Below are 6,534 nucleotides of genomic sequence, written 5' to 3'. Positions count from 1 at the left end.
AACGCCAGAGTTGGCGTCAATCTCTATGACTCGGTCGATAGTCGCTCGACCTTGTTCCGTGTTCCGAGAAATCCTACGAACCATGATGGGTAGGACCCTGTCAGTTGAACCTCCCTCGGTGAGGTTGTAGAAGCTTCTGTCTTCATTTTAGGGAATGGGTTGACCCTGTTCCTGACTCCATCTATTCAAGTTTGTGGCCCACAAAGGTGTGGGTCCTTGAAATGTTGGACGAGGATTCAGGTTTGGGTCTTGAGCAGCTGGGGGTAGGTTGTAGACTTCTGGCTGTGAGTTAGAATCCTCAGAAAAGCCTTCAGCTTCGTGATCATCCAATGGGATTGGGTGATCATCTTCTGGCTCTTCTCCCAGCCATCCCGCATTGCCGTTGTTGGGGTAGTACGGGTCTCCGGGGATATGGAATCCAACCATGATATCTACGCGAGAAAAGGGATAAAGAAATAACTAAATAGATGCACTAATTAGATAATTATAAGATGATCTTTATCAGTTACTTCAACATTTGCGTAGTGCATACCAGTCATATGTAACCAAGACAGGATAGACCTTCGAATAAGTGACCCTAACTCTAAGCCCACAACCAAACAAGGAACAGGAAGTAAAGCAAAGATCACAGATTCTAAGTCTATGATATCCTATACACATATAACCTTAGTGTATCCACTCAGCAACTATTCACATACTAATAAGGACCTTTAGTTCTCAAATAAGTAATTAATAGTAGCACAAAATACTCCTATAGTATTTTGAGTTTATGTTTTGTTCTACTGTTCTCGTTGTAGTAGTGTTGGTAAGTTTTTAGACTTGTTGCAACCTCACAACCACACTTAGGCACATGCTAATCACTCCTCGGATAATGTAGTTGATCAGGCTACATCTTCCCAGGGTTGACCATATGTCTCTACGTCTACTTATGCTGCCCAACAATCGTAATGCTTTTGTTCTGTCCTAGTGACACTGATTTTAGTATGAATGCAGGTATGTATACTTGGTTAAATATTTTATTATTTAAAAGTATAAACTCTTTATCAGAGTATTTTAATCCCGATGTGTTTATAGTTCGTATATCTTTTATGGGTTGATACACTCGATTCACTATAAACAATGCTCTGATACCAATCTGTCACACCCCAAAACCGGAACGGCGGAAATGTTCGGGGGTGGAGGACGTCATGTTCAGTATCACAACGATGCAAAGTAGTAAACAAGCAACAACATCATCCATTGCATTAATAATATAATTTCATACAAGTGTGTTCTGTCAAGTTATATAGACACCAAAAATATACATCAAAATAAAAGATGAGTCTTGAACGAGCTCCATCTTCTCAAAACCTGGCACCGGTACCTGTCTACTGATGACCTGAGAATACAAGTTATTTTGAAAGAGTTTATCAGCTTTAAAGCTGGTGAGATCATAAGTATATTAATGTTTGTATTTGTATGAAAGCGTTTGTAAGTCTGTAATTGAATAAGTTTGTAAAAGTTTGTAATTGTTTGAACTCCCCTAGAAAACCCTATGTTTCCTACTAAAAGTAGCCTTCTACCAAGGCATCTAGTATCTGTGTGTGTCTCTTGTAAGAGTGTGTATTTTCCCAAATCCGACTATCATTAACCAAAAATATAGTTTTTACATTATTGTTTATTGTGTGAAGATCACAAAGTAAATGTAATGGGAAAATGAAATAGTACTGTAGTGTTGTATTAAGTAACTACTGCTGTACTAACTACCTTAAACCAATTGTTAGTTAAAGTACCATGTGATCGGCCTGTATCCTGCTACCGACTCATAGAAAAACGACGATGGAAGACGTCGTAAGAAATGACGTTTGACACCCGTACACTTACAAGTCCCACTGTAGCAAGCAGCAAGGTGTAGGATAGTCAATCTAGTATAGATCTATACACAAACTCATACGCTCCCCACTTAAGGAGATTCTGGATACAAAACGGTCATGAAAGGTACTGCCATGCCCCGTTACGTGGCTCACATAAATGTAGTAATGTTCTAGTATATGTATGTGCTAGTTGTATTGTGTGTTCTCTCCCTATCTAGCATGTATTGTTTGTTTCTCATCATAGTATTCTATTGTTTGTTTCTCATCATAGTATTCTATTGTTTGTTTGTTATTGACTCATGTATGAACTGACTCATTGTATGTTTCACTGTTCTAGTAATAGTATTAGTATCTCCCTAAACTATACCTATTATAGTTTACTAGTAATGTTGTTTGAATGTATGAACGTGTTTGTATACCTTTGCAACCCAAAGGTATTGAACTGAATGAAGTAACCTTTTATATCTATACACATATACATGATATATAACTAGGATTCAAACGACCTTCGGACAAATAACCTGAATACCCTAAGTCCACAACCAAACAAGGAACAGGAAGTAAGGTGAGTTATCAGTCCTAAGTCCTTTCAATCCTACTTATATAACTATATCTACATAGATACACAGAATATAAGTTAAAAGAGTTTAATAAAAGTATTTGATATGAAAAAGAGTTTATAAAACAGTTTGAAGTAAAACAGTTTGGTAACACAGTTTGAAAAGTAAGAAATCCACTTGTTTGATAGTTATTAATCATATGTGATTGATATAATAACTATAATAGTTCAACTTGTATCCCTCCCCATAAAATCATTTAAAAACATTTAAAAGGTTAATTAAGGGGTATGAACTCACCTGTAGTGAGTGGTTTGGATGAAGTGATGATATAGGATGCTAAGTGACAAGTGAAGACTTGAACACACACAAGGATCCTAGTTAACATATAATAACACATATATGTATCCAATTAGTCATTAAACGACTAATTAACCAAGTTAAGACATCCTAAGACATGTAAACCACTTGATTTAAGTGCTTATAAGTGCAAAGGATTGCATCTAAGGGTTATAGGACTTGGTTATTGAGTTTGAGGTCCAAGGGTAAACTCTTTTGGAGTTTACGGTTTTGGGACCAACTCACATTAAGTTTACGGTCGTAAACCCATGAGTTTACGGCCGTAAACTCATGGTACTTTGACCATTTTGTGTTTTGAAGCTTTAAAGGTCATAAGAAGCATTCCTACTTCATGTTTAAGCCTTAGGAAATGTTTAGGGCACCATTTCACTCATTTGTGGAGTTTACGGTCCTTGGACCACTTTTCCTTTGGTTTACAGCCATAAACCCTAAAGGTTTATGGTATTTTTGATGTTTAAGGCCCTAAGCACTTTAAGGTTATGTTCTACACTAGTATCCAAGGCTTGGTAAGGGACTAGGGCACACTTTGGACCTTTCATTAGAGTTTACGGTCCAAGAATATCTTGGACCGTAAACACCTTTGATCTTGTGTTTCCTTGGTGTTTTCTAGATGATTAGAAGTGTAACAAGTCGTATAACACACTAGGGTAAGATTATTTACTATGTAGAAGCTTGAAAAGGTGTTAAAAGTCCAAGAACACTAGTGTGTGTTCTTGGTGTTCTTGGTGAAACTTGAAGATCTACACATTTGGAATGATTTCACGGATGGAATCATGTAAGATCACTAGATTAAGTAAGATATCAACTTATTAGGGTAAGAAACACTTACAAAGTTGAAGATCAAGAAGGAAAATCGGATGATACTTGAGAGGATTTGAGTTCTAGACTTGAAATGGTGAAAAAGTGCTAAAAATGGCTAAGTGCGATATTTATACCCTTGGGGTTTACGGCCGTAAACACCTTGTTTAGGTCGTAAACTCCAAACTCTTGGAGTTTTGGGACATTTTTGCTACACAATAAACCCTAGGGCATCCTATCTCCTGTTATCTCCTTAAGTACTAGGCTTTAGAATACTCAAACTTACTCTACACAGCTAAAAAGTTAGCAAAAACTGTTTTGACTTCTATTGAAGTGAATGGTTGTACATAATAGAAATTTCGGGTTGTCACAGAAGATATGCTGGAGACTTTTATGGACTATGAATATTGTGCATTTCATGCCATATAAGTAATGTCTCCAGATCTTCAGAGTAAATACCACTGCTCCTAGTTCAAGGTCATTTGTTGTATAGTTGACTTCATGTGTCTTTAGCTATCTTCAGGCATAGGATATAACCTTTCCCCTTTGCATAAGAACACATCCAAGCCCTTTTATTAGAAGCATCATAGTACACTACAAAATCCTCTGTCCCTTCAGGAAGAGACAGGATCGGTGCACTACACAGAGCTCGCTTCAACGTTTGAAACGATGTTTCTTGCTTTTCTTCCTAGCTAAAAGTTACACCCTTTTGCGTCAGGGTTGTAAGAGGTTTAGCTATTCGAGAGAAATTCTGGATGAATCTACGATAGTAGCCAGCAAGACCTAAGAATTGACGGATTTCTGTAGGTGTTTTGGGTGCTGACCAGTTTCAATTGCCTTTATTTTGGAAGGATCGACGTCTATTCACACTTTGCCTAGAAAATCAACCTTCCAGATCCAAAATTCACACTTTGAAAACTTTGCATAGAGTTTCTCTGATCAGAGTTTGCAATACTTGATGAAGATGTTGGCCATGTTCCTCTTCACTTCTTGAGTAGATAAGGATGTCATCAATAAAGACTATGCCTAATTTTTCTAGGAATGGACGACACACTCTGTTCATTAGATCCATGAAGACATCAGGTGCATTCGTCAATCCGAATGGCATCACTACGAACTCGTAATGACCATAACAAGTTTTGAATGCGGTTTTGGGAATGTCCTCCTCTAAAATCCGTAACTGGTGATACCCGGATCTTAAGTCTGTTTTTGAGAAGTAGCTCGTACCTTGAAGTTGGTCGAACAAATCGTCAATGCGAGGCAAAGGATATCGATTCTTGATGGTAAGTTTATTCAGCTCGCGGTAGTCTATGCACATACGGAATGATCCATCCTTCCTGTTCACGAACAAAGCCGGTGCTCCCCAGGGTTAGAAGCTTGGTCTTATGAAACCTTTTGCTAATGAGTTCATTAAGCTGACTGGATAATTCCTGCATCCTAGAAGGTGCAAGACGATAGGGGGATTTGGCTACAAGCGTAGCCCCAGGGATTAAGTCGATTCTGAACTTGACCTATCGTTCGGGAGGTACTCTTGGAAGATCATCGGAAAAAATGTCGGGAAGTTGCAGACCTCAGGAATGATCGTGATGTCTTTCACTTCTTTCTTTTTGTCTACTGTCACAACTGCCAATTTTAGCTAGGAAATTCTATTCCTATGTAACCATTCAACAATTGTAAAACATATACTTTAAGTAAATCTCACTCAATGCTCAGTTATATTCATCAACTATATTCATCAAAGAGTTTGAAGCCCTAAGATCCATGGTTTAAGTCCATTTTGGACTAGGAGTTCCTTATTGGGGCTAATGGACCAATAAGCACCCAATTCAACTTTATTGGACTTAGAAGCCCTAATTGGATCCTAATTGGACCCAATTCATAAATCTAAAACATTTTGGACCATTTGGGTCATAACAAATCCAATTAACCTTAGTGGATCATAAGCCCATTCTTTTACTCTAATTGGGCCGTGAATGCTTCCAAGATCCCAATGGGCCGAAAAACCTTATGTTTAGGATCCAAATGTCTTAGCTAAAGTTAATGGCCCAAACTACTCCATCATTTCTCCTTGGCCCAAAATATCGACCCATGTATAAAACAAAAAAAAAGAGAATGAAGAGATTATGGGAGGGTTGACTTTCGGAGGTGCCACCTCATTTTTGTTTAGAGGATAACTAAGCTTTAAACCACCATGTATCCATACTAGTCACTTCATCACTCTCTCCCCTCTCCTCTTCTTCTTCTCGGCCGAGAGCCACAACATACACACACACACTCTTCCAAACACTCTCTAAACACTCTCAAAGATCATCCTCTTCCTTCCTTCAAAGAATCTCAAAAATTTAGCTTGGGTTCAAGGATTTTCATCAAGTGTTTTCAATCTTTGGTAAGTGTTATCAAACACAAACATCTTCTTTCATTTCAACATTAAGAACTCTTTCTTATAAAGCTTTACTCCATGATCACCTTAGAAACTCCTTAAGTTCGAAATCAACTCAAGGAAGTTTGCTAGGACCAGAAATCTTCTTCATTTCTCTTCAAAACCGTAACATCAAAGAAAAGGTGAGTTCATACCCCCTTGTTTTCGGTTTTCATGTGATTTGTGGGGGAGAATACAAGTAAAATGTGTAGATTTATGTGTTATATGCATGTTTTGTGTGAATCCTTAGTGTATTTGGTAAAAATGTGTTGGATGTTAGTGAATCTCGAAATTTTAAGTGTTATGTAGCAAAGATCTGAGAACTACAACACTATATACATCATATTATCAATCCAAAAGTGAACACATGTTTAAGATGCAAAAGAATTCAACAAAAACCTTGTAAAGGTCAAAATTGTCAAGAAAACAAAAGATAAGGCTAAAAAGTGAAAATTCTGTTTTTAAAAGGGCCAAACAGGTCCTACATGTATAAAAAGGTATTTTTATGCTAAATATGCTTTTAAAGGGGTCAAAAATGCAAATTTAA

The sequence above is a fragment of the Lactuca virosa genome, chromosome 9 (genome assembly GCF_052849685.1).
Source record: "Lactuca virosa cultivar CGN04683 chromosome 9, Lactuca_virosa_CGN04683_v6, whole genome shotgun sequence".
Classification (NCBI taxonomy): Eukaryota; Viridiplantae; Streptophyta; class Magnoliopsida; order Asterales; family Asteraceae; genus Lactuca; species Lactuca virosa.
The sequence above is the reverse complement of the archived record's forward strand: the minus strand, read 5'-3'. Positions refer to the sequence as shown.